The following is a 26,470-nucleotide window of genomic DNA, read 5'->3' as shown; positions in this document are numbered from 1 at the left end:
GGTTACATCAGCTTCAAAGGTCATTCTGTCTTCCTCTGAGGGAGAAAATAAGTCTGTTTCCCTGAGCTAGAGTTGACATCCTAGGGGTAAGGTAATGTCTGGTAAAAGAACTCACTAAAAATCAAGTTTGACCAGTGTGCTTCTGAGTCAAGGGATTTAAAATGTTTCACAGATGATAGCAGTTTTCACCAATGTGACCTCGAGTAATCCAATAAAAAATAGCAGTAAGTGGTTCCGAAATGGATTTGACCCATTCCTGAAAGTTTTTCAGGTGTTTTTGTTTTTTTTTCAAATTTCTTGCAATGCATGAATATACAATGAAAATAATAATGGAGATTTGGAAGTAATTGGATTATATATTGGAAGAAGATGAAATATTTGATGTGAAACTCAATCTGCTCAGAAATTAAGACTAGCATACACTTTGCTCTTTCTTGCTGTATGTTTTAATATATGTGAGGATCCAGTATCTGACAGCTGAAGCATTTACTATCAGGTACAAAAGAGTAATGTCAACAATACTGATGTAGAGAGCTTTTTATTTCTTTCTTGAGTGGGCATGCTGATGGAATGTTACCATGGGGGAGTGAGTATATGGGAATTTTGGGAAAATGTTCTAGTTACTAACCTTTAATGAGCCTCAGTTTCCCCGCATGAGGGTGGAGGTGATGACTGTGGGGTCTGGAGCCAGACTGCTGGAGTCAAGTCCCAGCTCTGTGAGTGACCAGTGGTCAGCTCTTGAACCAGGTTACTCTCTTCTTTCTGCCTTAGTTTCCTCATCTGTAAAATGGGGGCATCATAACCTACCTCATAGGGTTGAGGGGCTTAAATGAGTTAACACTTGTAATACACTTGGAACAATGACCAGAACAGAGTAGATACCTCATAATTACTTGCTACTGCTACTAATAAACATCACAAATATATGGATTCTTCTTTAGAATTTGCCTGGATTCAGTTTTTCTGGCTGAAAAACTAAAATACATAGGGTGATGAAACATTGTTAAAACTAAAAGGTTCAGCACTTCCTGGATGTAAGGTACAACTGAAGAAAAAGCTGAGTTTATTATTAAATGTCATTGTGTTACTTTGAAGAGCTCCCATAATATCAGTGGTCTAGACATCCTAGGACTTTAATGTGACCTACCAAAAAAAATAATAACACATATGGCTTATAAAAATACCATACAGGAAGGCCTCAGATCAAAGATACTATTTAAATGTGAAGAATTATTATTTTTATTTTTTTCTATTACTCAGAATTTCCTACCAAAAAAGAAAAAAAATAGGATTTCAGTGAAAAATGCACTAGCTTTTGTTTTGATATGAGCTAACTACAGAAATAAAGGAGTAGGATCAGTGTTATGAAAACTAAAATTACAATACCGTATTGTAAATATTATGAATTCGTTTGGAAAACTTCAACCTCAGCATCTTTCATCTTTTTTCCATGTTATGTCGCTTAAAAAAATTGCCTAAGATTCATGAGGCTGCATATCAGAAGATTTTGATTTTATGATTTTGATTTTTTTTTTTAAATCTTGATCTTGGTTAACAGCAGAATGTGTTATTAGAGATCATCTAGTTCACTTTCCCTGTTTCACAGGTAGGGAAACTGAGGCCCAGAGAGAAACAGTGCTTCACTCCACCGGGTGAGGGTGGAGCCCAGACCGGAGCCCAGACCAGAGCCCAGGCGGTGCCTAGCTCTGGCTCTCCCGTCTGTACTTCCTTCTGCCTTTTGGAAAGATGAGTGTTTGCGACAGCATCCCTGCCCACCGCCCCACTTCTTCTCCAACATTCCTTCTATTTCTTGCTTTAATTTCGAGTCAGTCTGGAATCCTCAGAAGTTTCTCTGGGTCTCAGCCTCCTCATATGTAAAACCAGATGATTATCACCTGGTTTGCAGGGCTGTGGTAAGGTCTACGTGAGGTGACCTTTGGGAAATGCCTGGCAAATGATGAGCTTTCAATAAATATTGTTGTTGAAAATATTGTGGTCCTGAGAACCCATGTTTTTGAAAAATATTTATATCTTAAGACAGGCAAGAAATTGTTTAAAAATATGTTTCGGGGGAGTCTGGGCTCACCGTGAACATAGCGAGGCTGTCTCTCATTCAGAACTGGTGAACATTGAGTGCTTTTAGTTTGTAGATGGGTCCTGCTGAGTAGTAGCTGAACAAAGGACAGAAGAGGACTGGACTCTAAAAGCACATCTGACTATAACCACTCATTCCTTCCTTCAAGGATAGGAAGTGTTTCTGAAGATGGAAGAGTGATAACAATATAATAATGATACAGCAGCTATGCTTTAGTGGGGACTTACTATGAGATGGGCACTTGCCAAACTCTACACAGAGGTGTCCCCTCTAAATCTCACAGCCACCTTATGGGGTAAGTTCCCATTTTATGTATGAAAAGCTGGGGCTTAGAGTTTAGTAACTTGAACAAGGTGAAGGATACAGTTAAGGCCCAATCCAGACTTTCTGATTCCAAAGCCCCAACTTTTAACCCCTGTCCAATTTAAGTCACTCTTCCAAAATTGTTGGTGGTCAAATTCATCAAATAAGTACTCAATTTTCTACTTTGCTAATGTAGATTCAGTTGATTTCCCAATACCTTGTAGTTTCCCTCTCTTCCAGTGCTGGGGCAAAGCTGCCCACGACTGGCATATTAGTTTCCTAGGGCTGCCGTAACAAATTACCACAAACTGGGTGGCTTAAAACTACAGACATTTGTTCTCTCACAGTTCTGGAGGCTAGAAGTCTGAAAGCAAGGTGTTAGGGGGCCTTGCTCCTTCTGAAGTCTGTAGGAATGAATCCTTCCTTGCCTCTGCTAGCTTCTGGTGCTTACCCAGCAATCCTTGGTGTTCCTTGGTTTATAACTGCATCACTACAATCTCTGCCTCTGGTTTCACATGGCCTGCCTCCGTGTGTGTATGTGTGTGTGAATCTCCCTCTCTTTTCTTTTATAAAGACACCAGTCATTGAATTTAGGCCCTGCCCTGATCCAGTGTGACTTCATCTTAAATAATTTCCTCTGCAAAGACCCTATGTCTAAATAAGATCACATTCTGAGGTTTTGATTGGACATGAATTTTGCGGGGACTACGATTCAACCCTCCACAGCTGTTATACCTGGAAAGAATATTACCTGCATAAGAATCCACTCCCAGAAAGGGTACATTTTTGTCTTTTCTAGGGCACTGTGGTGCGATACAGGCAAAACATAAGGTATTTTTCACTTTAAATTCCTATTATTGCTATAATCAGGTATTTTCTGTTGCAGATTGCAATGGCGCATAGTCTGGAATTCATTTCATAAGTCTTTTGAAATTTTAATGGACTGCAAACAAAATATAATTTTTCAGAAGAATTAACGCCGCAGCTCCTTCTGAAGCAGACTCAGAGAGGTTGTGGCCATGAACTCTTCAAGGAGGCACCCTGAGAAATGTTCCAAGGCTCACGTCTCCTTCCTTCAGAGCCCCAGGCCTTGGAAAGTGGGACCATTTGTCTCAGGAAGCCATTTATCTGTCTTCTTTGCTGGTGGGAGTGAAAAGTGACAAAACAATGTTATCAGAGGCAGTGTTCACAGTTGTGATAGGCGTCAAGGAGACTCAACTGATCCTACATTTATTTACCAGAACTGCCAATAAGATTTGTGCCCATACAAACGTGTACAATTATGCATCATATTTATGTTGCAAATCTGGTTGAATTGGGAGGAAAAATTGGCATGTTTTTAAGCTGACTTTTTGAGCCCACTTTCATGTTTAAAGCAAATTATTTATTTGTCAATTGTGACTCCAACCTCGCTGGTCTTTTTTCCATCCCTGGAAGATGCCAAGCTCATTCCTGCCTCAAAGCCTTTATATCTGTTGCTCCCTCTTCTACAAAACTCTCTTCTTCCAAATCTTCCCAAGGCTTCCTCCTTATTGTCACTCATATTTCCCCTCAAGAGGTCTTCCCTAATCACCCCAGAATCTGTCTATGCCACCCTGTTTTATTTTCATTAGAGCATAATCCTAACCTGACTTGTAATTATTATTTTGTCTTAATTGTTCATACATTTGTCTCTCCCACCCTCTATCCGGATTCTAAACTCCCTGAGATCAGAGACCTTATTTGATTCTCTGCTGTATTCTCAGCACATAGGGTAGTGCCTGGCACATAGGAGGTGCTCAATTAGTATTTGTCACTGAGTTCCCCTGATGAAGATGTATTCAGTCCTCATCTTAGACTAAAGGGACACCAGGAACTCCATCCAAGAGAGCTCAGTGTCCAGTCTCTCTTCCCAGGCAAACAAGAGGCCAGGTCACTGGACACAGGCTGCTCCAGCCCAGCTGGAATCACCATGGCCACATTCAGGGAAGGGTAGGAAGGGCTTGCCAAGGGCTGCAGAGCATATCATTGGAGGTCCAAGATGGAGCAAGGCAAGCCGGGCAATTCAGTTATCAACCCAAAGAGAATAGGCAAAGAGGGAAAATCCAGGTTCAAGGAAACAGGAAGGAACAAGGGAAACCAGACCAAAACAATAGGGTTCAAAGTAAAGAATGGGAGGTGGAAGCTGGAGGAAGTTCCTGAACTGTGGAATCGTAGGTACAGCTGCTTATAGGATCTTTGCCCAAGTGCACAGGTGGAAAGGAAGCTATTAAGGGCAGTGACTTAGATTCACTCGCTCAGCATCAAATCAGACTTTCTATTGGACCAGTTCTGATCTTGTGCCCAATCCTAGTTGCTGGATCTTGATCTTTTCCCCAAAGCCCAGTGCCTTCCATGTAACCAGGTCCTAGATTTGAATATTAGTCTTGTTCCCAGTTATGGAGAGACGAGTTTAGCAGAGGGCAGAACTAGGTATAGAGTGACAGATCTTCGACCGTGAGTGTATTTGGCAAGCCTGGTTTCTTAGTATTAAGTGTGAGATTTGAAATGTTAAAATACTTATGAAAAATAATTAATAAAGGAAGAACTTACTTAAAGTGAGCTTTGGGAATAAACGGGGGACATGTGTTGCCACTTAGCTAGTTATCCCTATGGCTAGGCACTGTTTAATCTTCAGCCAGAACAAAAATGAGGTGTTTACGAGCTGATCTATTAAAGTTTTAAGTGTGCTTCATTCGCAGTGAAATCTTAAAAGTCTGAGGCGTTATCGTTGGCTGGAGTTATGTGGGGTAGAGTCCTCAAGGTGCAGCAGAAACACTGGGAGTAAAGAGATGAGTTAGGCCTTGCTGTTAAGTAGCAACAAGACTTTGGGTCCCCCTCACATCATCTGTCAAACGAGCAGATTTCTAACATGCTTGATTCTCTGTTTATCTGTAATATGTATGAGATCAGAATTCTTACAGCAAAATATACATATGTTTTCAAAATATATCTACAATTAGGTTGATGTCAGTCTAAAAGTAAATTTTCCTGGTGACATTCACATCATCTGCTTGCATCAGATACAGTGTCAAAATGCAGCTTGGTGTTTCGGATGAAGTTTCATCCTTTGAAGCCAGGACTCCGATCTGTTCATCTTGCCTCTGGGCTTCTACCGCAAGGCCATAGTGGACATCTCAGTTGTTTTACCATCTCAGCATCCATATTTTGTTCTGGTAACAGCCCTGTGATTTTCTTTCGGGACAATGTCTCTTCTACTCTCAGTCCATTTCCAGCGGAGGTTATATGAACCTAGGATTGGCCGATCAGGGCATTATGCTCCTCGGGCCATGGTGAGTGGTTCAAGGGCTGCCACATGAATATTGTTAGAACCAACTGGACTCAATCCTTTTTTTTTTTTTTTTTAAACTGTTGGAAAGCTAGTATCTGTATTTCTGTTGTGGTTGTTGGGGACACTGGATACAAGTCTGGAGTGGTAGGCAGCCATCGTAACACTATCAGGAAAGCCTTACTGATAATGAAGTGATCACAAAGAAAAGTAGTCTGAAATTTCATGAGATATCAAGTTCTGAAGATTCCAGATGATTTAGGAATGTGTGAAGTCAGTTGCCCATGGACTTCAGTTTTGTGAACTCCTGAATTTTCCTTTTTGCTAAAGCCAATTTGAACTGGGTGTTGTTTTTTTGCAACGAATGGAGTCTTGATATAAAGGCACTTAACCTTCCCCACTTTAACTGACTAAGCAATAAAAATGAAATCTTCTAAGTGGTAAGTCCCACAAGAGCAGGGATATTGCCTGATTTCTGGTCACCTAGGTCAGTGCCTGGCCCATAGGAGGTGCTCAACAAATATTTGTTACGATAATTATAGTGATGAGGCCTATTAACCAGTTCTATTTTTAAATATCCCTTTTTCTTATTATGGTAGTAAATGTTTGTTATAGAAACTTTATTTAAAAGGATAGAAAGAAATAACTATCACTCATTACTTTACCCCTCAGAGATATGCATGGTTAACTTTAGCCATGGTATATCGTATAGTTTTTCAATCATATATCATATATTTTTCAAAATGATATTGTATTTCATATATTGCTTTGCTCACAAATTTTCCAATTAATGTATAACAGACTAATTTCCAAGCCACTACATAATGTTTTGCAGCATACTTTTAAATGGCTACATAGTATTTCATTGTATGGATGAACTAAAAGTTATTTAAGAAATCCCCAATTATGGACTTTTGCGTTACTTCCAATTTTCAATAATATAAACAAAAATATTTACAAATCACAATTACTATTTCCTTAGCGTCATTTCCTAGAGATAGAATATTTTTTGCTGTGTGTAAAATAGGAGATTTTATTTTCTGAACATTTAGCAGTTTATTTCACATTCTACATGTAACCTTGTGTTACAGTCTATAACGTCTGAGGAGGCATGCGTGCACAGTCCACTGCCAGGAAAAAATACAGTCTTACTAGTAGCTGACTGCAAACATTCTCAGAGTCCAGATTATGATGCAAACTTTTTTTTTTCTTTTTTTCTTTTACTGTTCTCATTGTGCTCTTTTAGCCTACCTGAGTCAGCTTTAGCCCTCTTTTCCCCTGGACATTCTACTTTCCTCCCTTCTTCTTTTACTTATTCCTCCACCCACCCCCTGTGGTCAGAGCTGGGAAACCACTATTCCTGGGTCTCTTCTGGAAGGCAGTGAGGAATCAGAGTTGGTGGCAATGAGGTTTATATTTTAAAAAAATATTATAGGTCACTGGTACTTCTCCTTTTATGAATTCTAGGACAGTTCTTTATTTAACCATCTGTTTCTTAATACATTTATTATGTTTTATGTTCAAAGATGCTCCTGTAGGCCTGTGGCTTCCAGAATGCCTGTTTTCCCAATAGAGAGTGGATATTTGGCTGTCCCATGAATAGCCATGTTAGCCTTTCAGAAAACCAATCACTGTGGACTTTGTCTTTTAGTTCCGTGAACTGCAAAAACGTTTTGGGTCCCACTGAGATGCTCATACTGACAGTTCTGCTTGATTTAATCACTTTAAAGGTCTCTTTGCTTATTCCAGACCATCAGTGTCAGTAGCATCATCAGATGTTTCTATTTCTCTAGTTCAAACCATCATCCCCTTTCACCAGATTATTGCAATAGTCTCCCAAATGGTCTTTCTGCCTCCTTCTCCTCCCTGGTCCAGTCTATCCCTGCCTTCTCACCTGGAAAATAAGCAAATAATCAACCAATCAAAACTCATAGCTTTCATGGTTCTACTGCCCATGAACCTTCAATGACTCCATATTGCTTCCTGAGTACAGCCCAAGCTTCTTGTGCTCAAGGCTTATTGTGCTAAAGGCCTTTCATGATTTGGTCCCAGCTCACCTTTCCATTCTCATTCTGCATTACTCTCATAAATCACAAACCTTACCCATCAACCAATCTGAACTGTCTCTATGCCTTTATTCACATTCTCTTCTCCTTGAATGCCCTTCCTCACCTCTGCTTGTCAAAATCATTGAAGATACAGTCCATGTGCCCCCTTACCCCTGCCACGAAGTCATCTTCACTCCCCCAGCTAGGAAAGTCTCTCCCTCTGTGCATCAAACACAAATTACATATAAATCTTAGAGAACTTACCTCCCCCTGTTGCCTCCTGTGGTTATTTTTGTAGATGACTTGTCTTCCTTAATGAGAGGGAAAACACTCATCTAAATATATAACTATAGCTCCCAAAGGTTTTGGGGAAATATCAGTCAAAATATTTAAGAAGCCTATTTTTTTTTTCCCGCTTACAGGGTGGATCTTGTCTCCCACATTTCTTGGGCCTCTGTGTCAGCATCCATCTTGACCTAGCCCCTTGATTGTTTCTATAGCTCTGACTGTCCCTGATTTTAATCCTGAAATTTTCACAGAGTTTTCTGAAATGCACTTCAGGATTCCACTTTGTTTTTCTTCTGTGTTTAGGAGGAAGGGAGGCAGGGAGTTGGTAAACACAGCCTGGAGAGCTTCCCCAAACAGGCAGCTAGATACTTTGATCATGAGTTCTGTTAAGCGTCTTCCTTTCTGCTGCCTCATGAGGATCTATTTTCCAGGTCTGTTTGGAGGAAGCAGGAGCAGCCACTCCCCCATAATCAGGGAGTCATGGGGCTATTTAATAGGGTGTTTGTTTCTTGTAAATTTAATTACTTACAGTCAAAATTCTACAATCTAGAACAGGAGTTACTCTTTCCCTTTTACACTCAGATTGGTTTAACTGGGCAGAGGGCCTAAGCTTCTTATCCGTGCTGCCATATTGGTGTGAATCCCCTGACCATCTTGATCTTAATATGATCATGATTTCGCTTGGCACTGTCCTGTTGGAAATCCTCTCTTAAGTCACATCAATTTTTTTTTTTTTTTTTTTTTTTTTTTGCGGTACGCGGGCCTCTCACTGTTGTGGCCTCTCCTGTTGCGGAGCACAGGCTCCAGACGCTCAGGCCCAGCGGCCATGGCTCACGGGCCCAGCCGCTCCGCGGCATGTGGGATCTTCCCGGACTGGGCATGAACCCGTGTCCCCTGCATCGGCAGGCAGACTCTCAACCACTGCGCCACCAGGGAAGCCCCCAAGTCACATCAATTTTAAGATTGCTAAAATAAATACTCTTAAAAACGCCACACTCTATTGACACAGTAAGAGAGTTAAAGACATCCCTTTTCTCCAACCTTCCACTCAACCCCCTTTTTGCTCACCAAGGCTCACAACAACAAGGTATGGTGAGTGGTTGAAAACAAACTTAATTTCCCACATGGTGTCGAATACATTTGGTTCTAGCAAGGGAAGGCTTCGCTTAAGCTGAGATCCAAGTCCTTGGCTTGCCAAGAGTCACCAGAGGCCACAGGGAGTGTGCTCAGGAGCCAGGCATAGGAGTCAGCCTCCAAATGGAAAGTTCCACAGCCCATCAGCCCTCAGCAAGGAATCTCCGTTAGCCTTTGCTATCTGCTGCCCCCTGTCCTGGTCTTCTCCACACTCTGCACCACTTTCCTGACTCCTTCATTTCTGTCCAGCATTTCTTCTGGTATGTGGCAGCTGTGTCAGTGCCTGGCACTGGGATCCTGACCTGCAGAGGAAAACACAGAACCTCTTGGTCTGAGCATCACGGCCAACTGGGCTTCAGGCCCAGGCAGAAGCTGGGGCAAGTGTTTACTAAGCACCTCCCATTTGCTGGGCACTGAGCATATTGGGCCAAGGGCAACCACAGCACAAGGTGGAGGCAAAAGGAGGGGAAAACAGCCTTCTTTCATTTAATATTTAAGGAGACAAGCCCTAAAGATGAGCCATCATCTTCACCGGGGGACGCTTTTCCGTCATTTTGAGCCAAATGTGTATTGTCAGTTAAGCTCACCGATTTGCTGCTCTCTCGTCTCTGAAAGGGCTGAGGCGAGTGTTCCATCCGAAACTTCCAGTGTCTCACTCCATTGCTTAAGGAACTGCTGATGGTTCCCTGACTACGTTATGTCATTCACTCATGCATTCATTTTCATTTATCAGTCTCTGTGCAAGACCTTGGGCTCACCACTGTGAAGGAAACACATGAAAATAATAAATTCCTGATGCCAGCTTTCAAGGAACTTCTAGAGTAGGAGCAAAGACAACCATTATACAACCAACCATTATAGAAATACATAGAAAATAAGTATTTATTAGTGGCATATAATACAGTGGGAACCCAGAAAAGGAATAATCCATTCTACTTGGGGGTCTCTGTGGTGGTCTTATAGAGAGGTGAAACTTACCTTGAGTCTTAGAGGATGAGTTGGACTTTGGTAGATGAAGAATAGAGAAGGGCAGTCTAGGTTGAAGAAATGAAAGGAGCGTGGTACTGAGGCTTGAAAATGCAGCATATTCAGCTAACGGTCAGTTGAGCTTGGAATATGGGGCAGATGGATAGAGTTAAGGTATTGAGGTAGGAAAAGAAGGCTGGTGTTGAACTTTGGAAGGTGTTGAATACTATACCAAGGATATCTGAACTTTTATTCTGCAGGTAAGAGAGAGCCGTTAAAGTTTTCTGAGGAGGACAGCGACCTGAACTAAGTTGTGTTTTACGAACACTGTCCTGGCAGCAATGTAAAGGATGAGTCAAGGGAAGAAGTCGAGGGCAGAGAAACCAGGTAAGGAGCTTATCCAAACAAGAGATAAGAAGAGCCTAAACAAGGACAACAAAAGGGACTCGAGACTATTTTATTAACCTCATCTACTCAATTCTTTCCTTTAGTTTAAAAAAGGTTGATTGCCAGAAACACTTGCAGAATGAGGGTCATAATATAATTTTTAAAAAAGCAGACAGAAAGAGGAAGGACCTTTCTAAATTCTGTGTTAGACTGTTACTATCCAGAAGCATTTATTGAACCCCTAGAGTTTGCCGGTCTGCCTGGGGGATACATGGAAGGAAAAAGACTTAAAAAGCTACAATTCATTTTGAAGAACCAGACATAGAATCATAGGCAAATAACCAAGGATATAAAACACTACATGCAATTAAGGTTTAGATACTAAAATGCACCAGGAGCGTGGTTTTCCTGCATCGTTTTTTTTTTTTTTTTTTTGCGATACGCGGGCTTCTCACTGTTGTGGCCTCTCCCGTTGTGGAGCACAGGCTCCAGACGCGCAGGCTCAGCGGCCATGGCTCACGGGCCCAGCCAGTCCGCGGCATGTGGGATCTTCCCGGACCGGGGCACGAACCCGTGTCCCCTGCATCGGCAGGCAGACTCTCAACCACTGCGCCACCAGGGAAGCCCTGCATCTATTTTTTATAAGAAGAATTCTGTTAACTTTATTCATCCTGACGGCATCAACAACTCATGGCAGGAAGCCAGAGGCAGGAGAGGAGTTCGGATATTTTCTGGGGTCCTTGATTGGAAGATGAGAGTTTGCCATATCTAAAGCCTTAAGCCTTTGTTGTTATAAAAAATTGAATATGGACACTCTTTAGTAATATATAATCTATTCGGTTAAATTCAACTAACTTTCATGATGTAGCTATTATGTATAAGCCACTGTTCAGGAGGACAAAGATGAACAAGGAATGATCTTGTCTTTGCCAACACATGGGAGAGCTGAGGTGTGTTCTCCCACAACTGTATTTGATTCAAACAAACCCTTCTCATTGACATACTGCTGATGAGATAAAGACCGTGAGTGAGGGTCAAATGACATAATGTAGTGGGTTGTTTTCTTTGCCTTCTTTTTTCTTACGTTGTGAGAGAATTGGCTGAATTTTTGTTCTAATCACTCTGTAAAGTTGATTTAGTCACTGTTTATTTTCCTCATCTGAAATATAAGAGTCATAATTACAAATGTGAAAGTACTGAGTTCTGGGCTCCGGGTACTTCATTTTCTTTCCTTTCCGTGTTGGATCTGATTCCTCACCATCGGAACTTCACCTCTTTGTTAAATGAATTTATTATTTCTTCCATGGTCATTTCTTTTTCCCTTTTTCTTCCTTCAGTTCCTCTTTCTCCTCCCCTCAGATGCTGTCTTTTCCTCTCTTCGCCCTCATTTGACTAGCTGCTTACCTTTTTCCCTGCTTCTTGATACCAAATGTCTGTCTCTTGGGACTCTGATAGAGAAATGAAGTTTCCATTTTAAGAGTACATTGTGTTTATTACATAAACTCTTAAGCTTTTGATTCTAAACTTAAAAACTGGCAAATTTAATGTTTCTTATTTATTTCAAAAAACAAGGGGGTACCTTTTACTTTATTTAGCTTTGTCATTTCTCCTTCTCCATGGAGAGGTAACCAAGGATAGAAGGTCTGATAGAGATAAGAATTGCCCTTGTAAACTTTATAAATGGATTAATCTGTCTGATTATTGTTTCATGTAATTGTCTAGGCCAGCTTTGACCAAGGTATCTCACTGTTCGTTTTTAACTGTGCCAAAACTCAGTACTCACAGGCAGCCAGATTTCAGATCAGCTATTCTGAGCAAAGCCAATTTCTAGAATAAATTTTGGAAGGCAATTCCAATGAAGTTGCTTTGTCTCTGCCTTCCAAGGGCCCATGTTGTCTGATTTGGAGAGGGGAACTGATCTCAGGGGATTTAAAGGGAATCTCTGGAAGTCTATGTCTGTTTCTGTTGCTTTCCTTGGAGGATAGTAGCATTCATTTATTCACTCATAATGTGTGTCTACGTTCAGCCTGTGCCAGCTTCTGTGCTAAGTGCTTTATGTTGAACCCTATCTAATAGTATAATTATATTTTACAGATGAGGAAACTGAGGCTCAGAAAGAGTAGTGTTACCATGAGCAGTTCTCTGAGATTTAGGCCCAACTCTGTGTGACTTCCATGCCTCCTCCCATTTTTTGAACAATTACCATGTCCTAGTCTCCATACTAGGTACGTTTGTGCTTAATTTACATTAAATTCTACAACTAGCAGAAATAAAGATTATTAACCCATTTTACAGTTGAGGACCCTGGAATAATAGCTTGAACTTAAGTATCGAAGAGAATAGTTTTGAGATGGAGTGGAAGGTAAGACTAGGAAGGCAGATCAGGGGCCAAGTTATGGACTTTGAATACTAAGTGAAATACTAAGACTTTATCTAAGGGGTAATTGTGAACCCAGGACTTTTTTGTTTTTATTTTTAAGCTTTATTCCCATATGAGAAATCATATTCCCCAGCCTGTAAAGTTTAAAAATTATTTAAAAAATGAGTATGTGAGGTTGGATATTTCTCAAAAAACTTCCAGTTTTTCACAGAAAGGAAACTTGTTGAATTAAGGGCACCACTAAATTTTAATATGTATAAAACCTGAAAGGCATTATTTTGTTGGGATTTATAAATGGAATAAATGAGAAGCTGGCTGTATGGATTAGTGAAGATTAAAGTCACAGCAAAAAACAAATTGTCAGGAAAAATCAAAAGGAATACTCAGCTGATATAAAAGCAAAATAAATCTGCTCCACTTAAGGAGGTTTCACTAGAACCAGCGTCAAGGATATCTACAAAGTCAGAGTTGAGAAATGACGGAGAAGTCTAATATGATTGGGATTTTACTCTAATCTGAAGACATTCTCATTAATTGGACACCATGGGTTCCAAATTCATGGAAGTTTACTTTTGTATCTATGAAAAAAGAATTGCCAAATAATTTAATAGTCTAAACAAGATGCCATGAAGATATTTAAAGTGCTTGAGAGTACAAATAATAATTAAGCACCTTCAAGTGTTTCAGAAAAACATTTTATATACAATTTATATACTACAGACAAATTATTTTTATTATCTGCTAAAATAGTTTCCTAAGGCCATCTTCTAAGCCTCATTTTAATTAATTAATTTTTTAACATCTCTATTGGAATATAATTGCTTTACGGTGTTGTGTTAGTTTCTGCTGTATAACAAAGTGAATCAGCCACATGCATATGTGTATCCCCATATCCCCTCCCTCTTGCATCTCCCTCCCACCCTCCTTATCCCACCCCTCTAGGTGGTCGCAAAACACTTAGCTGATCTCCCTATGCCATGCAGCTTAAGCCTCATTTTAATTAGTTTGGCTTTAGTATTTATTTTGAAGGTAAATGTACATATATAAAGTCTTTAAAAATATTAATTAGTACAAAGTAGAAGCTTTTTATTCTTCAAAATATATGTATACTTTTAGCGTATTATATCAAATAAATCAGGTGGGTTTCAAAAATGCAAGGTAGGTTATATGAGCCAAGCACATTCATTTGAATAAACTGGCAGAGCCATTACTTAATTTTAGACTTGCAACCTACTGATTAGAACTAGAAACTTCCTTTTGCTAATGGTATTTAGAATATTTTGGAAGATAAAGGGTCAGAATCTTATTTCATTAAGCTTGTTGTACACAATTACATATTACATATGAAAATAGTTATTTTTAATTTGACATAGAACTAGGGAATATTGTGATCCAGGCTGAAAATATCATAAAGAACGGTGCAGTATAGGCAGCTTACTTTTTTTTTTCCTGCATTTTTTTTCCACACACACACACACTGTATTTTATTTTTACAAGAGATAAATAAACTGACACCAAGCTTTGTAAATGGATGACCACAACAAAAGCAACAATGATTGCAATTACCAAACACGGAACACACTCACACTATGTCATAATATTGACATTCAGTCCAGGAATCCTCCACTGTAACACCTCCTTTACTTTGCAGTGAAAATTGATTTGTATATTTTTAGGCAGCTTACTTTGATCTTCATTTTTTTTCTTTGTAAAACTTTATATGTGTAAGGTGGAAAAGAGATCTGAAGCTATTATCCTAAATAAATAAAAGCCCTTCATTTTGCATTATCTTCAATTATTTTTGTATTGTAGGTAGAAGAAATTTTTATTTTTTGCCTATAATTTCCAGATATTTATGTAAATTTTCAGTTCATATTTCATGGATACTTACTTACTGCCTTTTCATTTTGAAGCTGTTCTCAGACTAGCTCTGGTATTCTCAAGAGTAAAGAACATGTATTTTACATACTTTGTATTTCCCCAAGTGCCTGGTACAGTGTTCTGCACATGCTAAAACCTTAATAAAGGGTTTTTTTTTTTCTGTTTAATTTATTTATTTATTTTTGGCTGTGTTGGGTCTTTGTTGCTGTGTGCAGGCTACTCTTTATTGAGGTGCACAGGCTTCTCATTGCGGTGGCTTCTCATTGCAGAGCACAGGCTCTAGGCACACAGGCTTCAGTAGCTGTGGCACGTGGGTTAAGTAGTTGTGGCTTGTGGGCTCTAGAGCACAGGCTCAGTAGTTGTGGTGCACGGGCTTAGTTGCTCTGTGGCATGTGGGATCTTCCTGGACCAGGACTTGAACCCGTGTCCCCTGCATTGGCAGGGGGATTCTTAACCACTGCGCCACCGGGAAAGCCCAATAAAGGGTTTTAAGTGATGGTAGTATTACGATTGATAGTGATGATGATGATCGTGGTGGTGGTGGTGATAACAGATGGTGCTACACTGGGCGCGTAGCAATCTCAAAATACCAAAAGCATAATGAAGTCCCATTGCAACATGAAGCCAGCCAGTGGACTATTTTAAAATGGTTACACCTTAAATATATTTAGAAAGCACACTCTATTTTTTTTTTTTTTAAGTATAGCATATATGGCAAGAGCGTAGACTCTGAGTTGCACTGCCTGAGTTAAAATCCTCGCTACTCTACTTATTGGCTCTGTAACTTTGTGTAACTTCCTTAATTGCACTGTGCCTCAATTTCCTCATCTATAAAATGAGGATAGTAATAGTATTTATGTTTTAGGGTAGTTATAAGGATTAAATGTTAGAAGGTGGAATATTGTATAAAGGATTTAGAAGAGTGCCTGCTATATAGTAAACACTTGGTAAGTGGTAGTTATTATTATTAAATAAAGTCTTAAAATAAAAAGATACATGTTCATTATAGAAAATTTAGGAAGTACAAAAGCAGAAAGAAGAAAAATTACCCAGTGTCCCATCTCCTAGAGCGACTGTTTATTAATATTTTGATATATTTATTTTTATTGTATATCAAGTTAAGCAACTTAGTGGTATAGTCTTAGAATAGATAAGGTATCCGGTTAACGTTACTGGTGACAGAATTAGGTGAATTTTAGGTAAAAATACTATGCAGCCATTATAAAAATGAAATGTGAAGACTGTGGAAACATACGAAAATGTTTAGCATAATGTTAAGTGGAAAAAGACGAATGTAAAATTAACGTGCACATGCAGTATATTCAATTTTGTAAAGTTAAATATGCAAAGTAAAATTAGTATTAGTGGTGTAGGATTATGTGTAATTTATTACAATCATCATTACTAGACTTAATGCTGCTATTGTTTTTAACATTTCTGTGTCAAGTTTATTTTTAAAAATATGGTGCCTGGTAGAATTGTAATTATTCCATGGCTGAGTCATTGGATGACAGTGTGAACTCTGCTGTCTCCTTGTACCTTGGACCTAGAAGGGATATGTAAAGGGGGTACTTGTGTGGTACAGGGTGGTACTCACAAGAGACCAACATGTTGGGTTGAACAGTTATATATCCTGAGGTTGTTCAGATCAACATCAGTTACATGTGGTGTCCTGGCAATGTGGGGACAAGCATTCCAAAGCAGGAAAGCGTGTGTGCACGCGTGTGTGTACTGTGTGTGCGCGCATGTGTGCGTGCACGTGTGTGTGTGTGTGTATGTTGGGGAGAAGGAGGGTGAGGAAAAGATAGAGATAGGTGCAAAAGTAAGAGATGAAGGAAGTGATATCTAAGGTAAAAGAGGTTAAAGAGGGGAAGGTTCCTTGGGTTGGAATTTGTAGGAAACATTCAGACAACTATGAATTACATATCTTTTTTTAAATGATAATTAAAGCACCTCAATATCTGTATTTCCCTTGCCACTATTTTTTGATATTTAAATAAAAAGGCGTTATAAAAGAAGTTGGAGATTATGTGCCATCTCTATTGGGAGTCCTGAGGGGTAAGTGGCATAACGACTTGTCAAGGAGGAGTGGGTGGGACATTTGTAAAACCTACAAAAATGTCACAGGACAAATAACTTTATTTAAACTGCCTGAGGTTTTCCTAAGGAAGTAGCCAGATTATTACACTGTGCATCCTGCTCTGCCCATGGTAACTTGACCCCTGGCCCAGGGTAAATAACAGTGTTTGCCAGGTTTCAGTGAATTCTAGTAGCTGTCATTTTACTGTGATTTTGAAAGGGGGCAGCGAGAGGTGAAGGCCGGTGAAAAGCCTTAGGGTGTTCCGAAATACTTAGTTGTTGGACTCATTTTAGAAGCATCTCTTAAGATAGACAAATGAGGTGCCTCTATTGCACAGAACGTCTGCCTGCTGCCAGATCAGAATTTTTCCCATGAAACCTCTCCTATTGAATAGGATAGCAATAAGCGACTAACTCAGACACACCGAGTTTCCCTCAATTAAAAAGAAAATCCTGGAACTTCCTTGGTCATCCGTTGGGTAGGCTCTTCGCTCCCGATGCAGGGGGCCCGGGTTCCATCCCTGGTGAGGGAACTAGATCGTACATGCGTGCTGTAACTAAGAAGTCCACATGCTGCAACTAAAGATCCCTCATGCTGCAGCTAAGACCTGGCACAGCCTAAATAAATAAATAAATAAAAAGCATTTAAATAATGCTTAAAAAAGAGAAAATCCTTATTTAAAGTCAAAAGAACATTTTTTTTCTTCTTTGCGGTACGCGGGCCTCTCACTGTTGTGGCCTCTCCCGTTGCGCAGCACAGGCTCCGGACGCGCAGGCTCAGCGGCCACGGCTCACGGGCCTAGCTGCTCTGCGGCATGTGGGATCCTCCCGGACCGGGGCACGAACCCATGTCCCCTGCATCGGCAGGCGTACTCTCAACCACGGTGCCACCAGGGAAGCCCCCAAAGAACATTTTAATTTTACTTCTTGAGGTGAAGGAAAAGAATAGCAATATATATCTTCCATTTTGCATAGTTTTATGAAGCTTTATCTTTAAGAGTTTTGTTTTACTTCTAACTCGGGGAGGGTTACAGTTTCAGGTTTGCAGAGGGCTTCTTTTGGATGTGGTTGCTGGAACTGTCTGGAACCAATGTTTTGTTAAAAGCGACATCAAAATGCAGAAAATAGTCCCTGTGAGAAGGAGTAGAAAGTGGTTCCTGCCATGACACTCGCAGAGATATAAGAGCAGTGAAAAATTTGAGACTTAGAAGCAAAAACAGGAAGGACAAGAAATTCACTTTCAGGGAGAGCTGGAGGACTTCCTACCGTAATCCTATCTTCTTTCCATGTGTTTGTGTAACTAATACCCGCCATCTGCGCAAACAGATCAAGGGATGTGCACCTTTTGGGGGTGTTACTCTGGGAGGCCTTTTCTATCTCTGGGTTGAGGTGGAGGACTTCAGCACCAATTAATTCCACTTTAAAAGCAGGATGGATAGTTAATGAGTACGGTTTCCTTAGCATATTTCAGAATGAATCTGCACAAAGTTACAGGGGAAAAAGAGAGCTGAACATTGGAGGTTTTCTAGCCTGTTAAATTTTCCAGAAGTTTAATCATGGACAAAATACATATCAGCATGTTTAAAACCCAGTAATACCAGGCAGATAGACGCAACTGGGCTTTTGGGCAACTCTGTGGGGACTGGGGGATGTTGGGAACTGATTTGAATATTCCACCTTTCTTTGGGTGACTGAGGTGTTGACAGCGCTAGGATAGGCATGTGTCACTCCTGCGCTGGGTCCGGAAGGGAGGTAAACATAAGATTCCTAAGCCCTCCTCCCCCATCATGCTGTATGAATGCATTTCATTTTTTATTGTATGTAATATAAATATTTAATTATAACTATAAGCTATATATTGAGCATGTTGGAGCCTCTGTTCAAGGAGCCCAAGTGTAGCTGGAGAATAGACACATAAAGAACTAACCATAAGATAGTGTAACTATTGGAATAATTCAGAGATATAGTAAGTTTTAAGTACAAACACTTCGGAAGACTGTTTACCAGCACATGCTCAAGTAAAACATATATATATATATATATATATATATATATATATATATATATATATATTTATTGCTGTGACCTAGCAATTCTACTTCTGAGTATATACCCAACAGAAGTAGTGCATGAGTCCACAAAAAAGATATGTACAATAATTTTCATGACAGCTTTAATTATAACAGCCCCCAAATTGAAGCACCCCAAATATTCATTCACAGAATGGATAAATAAAATGTGGTACGTTCATAAAATAGAATACCACATAGAAGGGTGCATACTGTGTTATTCCATTTATATACAACTTATAGACAGGCAACTTAATCTAGTGTGACAGATGTTAGAATAGTGGTTACCTTCGGGTGGCAAAGTATTGACTGGGAGGGGGTACAAGAGAACTTTGAGGAGCTGCTGGAGTGTTTGATATCTTGATCTGGGTGGTGGCTACAGGTTGTACACATATGTAAAAATTAATCAAGCAGTACCCTTAAGATTTGTGCCCTTTGCTGTATGTAAGTTAAATCTCAATAAAGTAATTTTGTACAATGATTATGTTAAAACCAAAAGAGAGTGGTATGGAAACATTGATGAGGGAACCACTGATTTTTCCTGGGAGAATGAGATGCACACATGAGGGACATTTGGCCTGTTATGTTGAGGGGGTTTGCCCCTTCTGGTCAAGGTTTTAAGGAGTTGGATGTGAATCAAGAGGCAGCGTTCATAGTCCAGAGAGAAAGGTGATTGGGGCCAAAAGTAGGGCACTGGGAATGGAGGGAGGTAGAGGTGAGGGCATTTCAGAGTTAGTATGAGATAGGGTCTCAAGTGACTAAAACTGTGTGTGCATGAAGAGCATGGGGAAGATAGTAAAGGAGAGGGTAAAGACAGAATGGCTCAATGTGTTCTCCTTTGGGTGCCTGGGTTGCTGATGCCATTGCTAATGGAGAAGGTTGGAGAAAAAACACATTTGGAAATATCTTAAATCATATGACCAGTTGGTTTGACTTGGCCCCAGTCAGAACCAGCATTTGAGTTAATTAACAGCACCTGCTATATGACTTGAACTTTGCTCCTTTTTTCTTCTACAAATAGATCTCAAAGCACGGATCACTTATATACTATGCCTGTGTGATGTAGATCTTATGTAGATCCTTTTCGTTTGAAAATGTTTAATCATGATGATACTTATATATCGGTATATTTTGACACATTCAACACTTAACTCTCTTCTATTTCTAAACTGAGGTTTATTCTGGAGTATTGTTAGATCTTGTGAAGAAATGCGAACACTAATTTTTTAAGCTGTGGGTACACTACTATACCAAGTCCAGAAGGCTAGGTACAGCACTACATATGTGGAAGCATGGATAGCTTCTCTCATTATTGTTACATTTGCTAGGAGGCATTGTAACTCATCTTACTGTTTCTGCTCATTTTGAGTTCTTATAGTTGAGTGCTATGTTGATTTAGGGTGGTTTCACCCAGAGGAGTTTGGGGCCCAGCAAAAGACTTCTGCAGATGGAAGGTGTATAGCTTATCTTCTGCTTGTTTACTGCCAGTTGACAAAACTATCTTCCCTTTTGTTTAAAGCCTAATAAATGTGTTTTGAGTATACATTCCTTTTCATTTCCTCAGTATTAAAACTGAGTGGATGTTATCTGGCTGTCAGGGAGAGTTGCAGTGGATTGCAGGTGCTGTCTGCGCTCTACCTAGCAGCCCAGGTCTGCAGATGAATAAGCCATCTTGTTTCCTGGGCTGGGTCAAAGTAACTGATATGGCTCCTGCCACTGCTTTTCCTGCTCTGGGGCAGGGTAAGAATGGCTGACAGAGAGCTTCCTGTTTCCTGTTTGCCTCTGGGAGAGCACAATTCGAAATGGCCCCGGTTCTCTGCCTTTGGAAAGGCAGTTGTCCTCTGCTCTTAATCAGCCCTCCTGGGAAGTCACCTGTGATTCTTCAGGGGGCCCAGCCTTCTAGAGATAACACTGTTGTTAAGAATTCCTCACTGTGCTGCTTGTTAGAGGAAAAAATGAAAATGGTAAAATTGCTGATGAATTACAGCTAATTTGAGGAAGACGTTCTGGAATGAAAATATTATTAACTAATCTGTAGAATATTTCTGTATTTTATTTATTTGGGGTATGTACGAAATTATGTCTTTAATCTGGAAATTCTTAGAATAAACTTTTGATTTACATTTTATTTTACTTTTAGTTAAAAAACATTTTTTTGGCTTGTGGGATCTTAGTTCCCTGACCAGGGATTGAACCCACACCCCCTGCAGTGGAAGCACGGAATCCTAACCACTGGACCGCCAGGGAAGTCCCTTGATTTACCTTTTTAAAAGTAAAAAAAATTATTTTTCTAGATCAGTCTGTTAAATATATGAATTGGAACAGATTAATTTTATGCCTCATGAAATGAATGAGGATTTTCAGTTAGGTACATTATTTCTTTTTGTGAAATGTGTAGGAAGGCCACCAAATTCATATTTGGAGACAGAAATCTACCTGTATGTGACCCTTTGCCTGAGATTCCAGGTTCTCCATGCTGAGTCCATCCATGTTCTTATGCTCTAGGAATCCTCTGTCCCTGTGAAGTCTGTTTACTCACAAGACCTCTGCACCTGCTTTGCCTTTCCCCAGACGCTCTGACAGTGTCTCTCAAAGTGGTTTAGTGTGCATCAGAATCACCTGGAGGGCTTGCTCTAGCCAGATTGCAGGGCCTCACCAGAGTTTCTGATTCAGTAGGTCTGGGATGAGGGCTGAGAATTTGCATTTCTAACAAATTACCAGGTGATGCTGATGCCGCTGGTTCAAGGCCACTGCATTAGACCTTTGCTGAAACATCCGTGGTTGGTAGAATAATGGGCCTCCGAATATGTCCACATCCCAATCCCCAGAACCTGTGAATATGTTAACTTACATGAAAAAAGGGACTTTGCAGCTGTGGTTTAGTTAAGGATCCTAAGATGGGGAGATGATCCTGGATTATCCATCTGTACCCAGTGTCATCACAATGATCCTTATAAGAGGGAAGCAAGAGGATCAAAGGCGGAAAAAGGAGAAGTGATGAAAGAAGCAGAGGTTCAAGGGATGTACTTTGAAGATGAAGGAAGGAAGGGACCACAAACCAAGGAACTCAGGTGAACTTTAGAAGATGGAAAAGGCAAGGAAACGTTCTTTCCTGGAGCCTCTAGAAAGAACAGCACTCTGCCAAAATAATGACTTTAGCCCTGGAAGACTCATTTCAGACTTCCGACCTCAGAACTGTAATAAATTTGTGTTGTTTTAATCCACTAGGTTTGTGGTCATTGGTTTCAGCCGCAATTAGAAACTAATAAATACAGCATCCTACCCCAGATAGCAGGCTACCTAAATTCTATCCACTTTGGCTCAAATGTTAACGGAAGTCTACCTCAACCTGCATCTTCATGATGTTTTCACTCAACGATTTCAGTTCAGAATTTTCTATCCTCCTGTGACCAGTTGTATAGATTTAAAAGATCTCATTTATTTAACAGTTTGCTGTGTTGCAGACCTCCAGCTGAGGCTGACAGTGAAAAGCCAGAACTCCTACCCTTAAGGGGCTCCTAATCTATCAAGGGAGACAGACATAACATGACCACCTTAATCATATATATCACATACACGATTGTGTTACATAACTAATGTGATTTATGTGTGTATCACATATCACATATCTAAAGTAAATGTATACTGCCTTAGAGTATGATCCTTCATTTATATGTCTTTCTACATAGAGATTGTAAACTTCTGGCAGGAAGGGACAATTTCTTTTTTTTTTTTTTAATTGGAGTATAGTTGCTTTACAATATTGTGTTAGTTTATACTGTACAGCAAAGTGAATCAGCTATACGTATATATATATCCCCTCCTTTTTAGATTTCCTTCTCATTTAAGTCACCATAGAGCACTGAGTAGAGTTCCCTGTGCTATACAGTAGGTTCTCATTAGTTATCTACTTTATACATAGTGTCAGTAGTGTATATATGTCAATCTCAATCTCCCAATTCATCCCACCCCCCCCCTTTTCCCCTTGGTGTCCATATGTTTGTTCTCTACATCTGTGTCTCTATTTCTATTTTGTAAATAAGATCGTCTATACCAAGTTTTTCAGATTGCACATGTATGCATTAATATACGATATTTGTTTTTCTCTTTCTGACTTACTTCACTCTGTGTGACAGTCTCTAGATCCATCCATGAAGAAGAGACAATTTCTTATACTGCTAAGTTCCTCAGTAATGGGTCTTTTTTTTTTTTTTGAGCTATGTTCATAACTTTTAAAAGCCTGATAGAAAAAATATGCTTTTCTTATATTAGGATTATGTGAATCATCATTTCAGAATTATATTTTATTTAGTAAAGTCTTTTTTAAAGTTTGAGTCCGTAGTGGATAAGGGGAGAGAGTTAGAGAGGAATCTTTTTTTTTCGAACCAACAAATGTACTTCATCATGAAAAGAGCATTGAACAGGAGTTAAAAAGCCAGAGATCTTGTTTCGGGACAAACAATTCTTCTGCAAAATGAATGAGTCTGATTAGACGATCTCTGAGTTTCTTTCAGATCTAAAGTTCTTTGGTCTGTAATCTTTTCTCACAACCCAAAAAGCACAATGCCTTGCATGTGAGAAGGACTAGATAAATGAAGTGATCTGAGTGCTATTTTAGAAGTAGCAGAATGTTTTATATTTCACACATTGCTAAAGTGTATGCATCTCTGTTTCTAGAACAAAGTGGGGTTCTCAGACTCAAAGTAAAATGAAAGTTCAGACTTAGGATAAAATGACTTATTCGAAAATTAATTTAGATGAGTTAATGTACCATACCAACTTAGCATATATGTAATACCTCTTGTTCTCTGTTAACTCAAAAAATGTCACAATGTTCTAAAACACCTTGCAGCATGAGGGAAAGGCTGTTTAGCACAAAGTGAGGTGGAGATTTGGCAGTCAGTGGGTCAATTTGACAAATGTAGGTTATGAGATTATGATTCATTCTAGGGCAATTATTCAAAATTCATCAATCAGGATGCTTCTGGTAAACTGATTAATTCTTCAACTGACAACAGTTAGAAATAATGGATAAAATTAAAAAAAATAAATATTTGAAGACATCTGAGAGTTACCAGGACAGAGGTTGAGGGGCCAAGATGCTGGAAAGAAGAGAAACACAAAAATGAACCCAACTTTTGTTGCCAGTTCCTCTCTTAAGGCATTGGTTAATTCACAAGTGGAAGATGAAACATGAAAAAGCTGAACAGAAAATGGTGGCTAAGAGGCTGAGTTTCTACCAGTGTTACAGCTGGAGAAACAATATTGGAATCTAGGGCCTACCAAGAAGGTGGGACTCTTGAAACAAAATATTCCAGGCTTTCATTTGGAATCCCCAAAAGATTGCATCCTAGGAGTAAGGATGAAGTAGAAAAGACAGCCTTCACAAAAAACAAAATCCTTTATCACACCAGATCAGTTGGATTAAGGTGATCTGTTCTTACTCTGAATACCTGCCAGAAGCAAAAGTAAATCATCTCTGGAGGACTGTAATATCACACAGAGCCTCAAATTATCTCCATAGGTTTTTATCCCCAATGTCTGGCAATTTACCAGGCATACTAGCAAACAAAACCAAATGATCAAAAATCAAGGGGAAAAAACTCCAGACAATAAATATAGACCAACAAAATAACCTGATATTTGAGGTAGCAGACAAAGGGTTTAAAATGATATGTTCAAGAGATAAGATGACAAGGTGGAAAATTTCCATATAGAACCGGAAAGCATGAAATAAAGCTAAACAGTACTTTTACAACTGAAAATTTCAATAATGGAAATTAAGAATTCAATACGTTGGGTTAAAAAAGCACATTAGAGCAAAACAAACAAACAAAACCAAAAAATATAGATCAGAAGAAAATATCTGGACTGAGGAATCAAGAGAAGAAAATACAAAATTGAATGTAAGAGAGATAAGGACATAATGTAAAGAGGTAACACGTGTATGACTGGACTGTCAGGAGAGGAAAGAGAGAATAGAGCAAACTCAGTATTTAATGATCAGAGTTCCCTGAAACTGATGGAAGATGTCAAGCCACTGATACAGAAATGCTATGGACCCCAAGCAGGATAAATATAAAGAGTCACTCTGGGGCCTAGATTATCTAGAACAAGTTACTTTGGCAGACTGCTGGTTTTCCCAATTAAAATAGTACAGTTTCCACCTGAGATGTAAGCAGAAGATATCAATTAGGATTGCCAGGAAAATTCCTTAAGAGAAATAGAAACTGTCACACTCCCTTTGTCCTTGCCCATTTCCTCCTTCCTGCTTCTTAGAATGAGGCATGATGGCTGAGTTTCAGCAGCTATATTGGTGCATTATGCCAAAGTAGTAGTTAATTTTCTGTGTCAACTTTTTGTGTATCAGATTCCTCCCTTTTCTCCTAAGTTTTATGTTTTACATTTCAGTCTATGATCCGCTTTGAGTTGTTTTTTGATATCAGGTATGAGACTTAGGTTAAGATTTTTTTTTCTTTTCTCTTTCCCTTCCCTTCCCTTCCCTTCCCTTGGGATGTCCAATTTATCCAGCATCTTGAAAAGGCTATCTTTCTTCCATTGAACTTTTTGCACCTTTGTTAAAAACCAGTTGGGCATATTCATGTGGATCTATTTCTGGGTTCTCTGTTCTGCTACATTGATCTATATGTCTGTCCCTGTGACAATACCTCACAGTCTTTATTACTATAGCTATATCATGTCTTGAAATTGGGTAGACTAAACCTCCCACTTTATTCTTCTTTTTAAAAATTGTTTTAACTATTCTAGTTCCTTTGCCTTTCCATATAAATTTTAAAATAATCTGTATTTACAAAACAATCTTGCTGGAATTTTGCTAGGAATTTCATTAAACCAGTATATCAATTTGGAAAAAATTGACATCTTGACTGTAGTGGTTTCCCAATCCATGAGCATAGTATGTCTTTCTGTCTATTTAGATCTTTAATTTCTTTCCTCAGTGTTGTGTAGTTTTCATGATGGAAGTTTTGTACATCTTTTGTTATATTTATACCTAAGCATTTCATTTTATTTGAGTGATTGTAAATGGAACTATATTTTTAACGTTTTAGTGTGTTTATTGCTAGTATATAGAAGTATGATTGAGTTTAGTTTGCTTATCTTGTATTCTGTGACCTTGCTGAACTCACTTACTAGGTCTGGGATATTTTTTGTAGACTTCTTGGGATTTTCTATGTTGACAATTATGTCATATGAAAATAGGGACAGTTTTATTTCTTCCTTTATGGTGTGTATGTCCTTTATTTCCTTTTCATGCCTTACTGCACTGGCTAGAACTTCCAGCACTATGTTGAATAAGAGTGCTAAGAGTGGACATCCTACCTTGTTCCTGATCTTAGAGGAAAAGCATTGTCTTTCCATTAAGTATAATGTTAGTTGCAAGTTTTGATAGATGCTTTTTATCAAGCTAAGAATTTCCTCTCTATTATTTTTCTGAGAGTGTTTAACATGTATTGAATTTTGTCAAATGCTTTTTTGTATTGATTGGTATGATCATGTGATTTTTCTTCCTTA

General features: G+C 39.2%; 1 long non-coding RNA gene across 2 annotated transcripts in view; it reads left to right on the top strand.

Annotated features, from left to right (window-relative positions):
- LOC307185182 overlaps positions 1-26,470 on the top strand; it is a 60,933-nt gene that overhangs the window by 13,106 nt on the left and 21,357 nt on the right. For both annotated transcript variants that reach the window (XR_013827900.1, XR_013827901.1), the window contains exon 4: positions 10,402-10,528. This is a non-coding gene — a long non-coding RNA (uncharacterized lncRNA). The remainder of the gene's footprint in view (positions 1-10,401; positions 10,529-26,470) is intronic.

The sequence above is a fragment of the Stenella coeruleoalba genome (assembly GCF_951394435.1).
Source record: "Stenella coeruleoalba genome assembly, chromosome: 4".
In the NCBI taxonomy this organism is placed as follows: domain Eukaryota; kingdom Metazoa; phylum Chordata; class Mammalia; order Artiodactyla; family Delphinidae; genus Stenella; species Stenella coeruleoalba.
The sequence above is the reverse complement of the archived record's forward strand: the minus strand, read 5'-3'. Positions and strand labels throughout refer to the sequence as shown.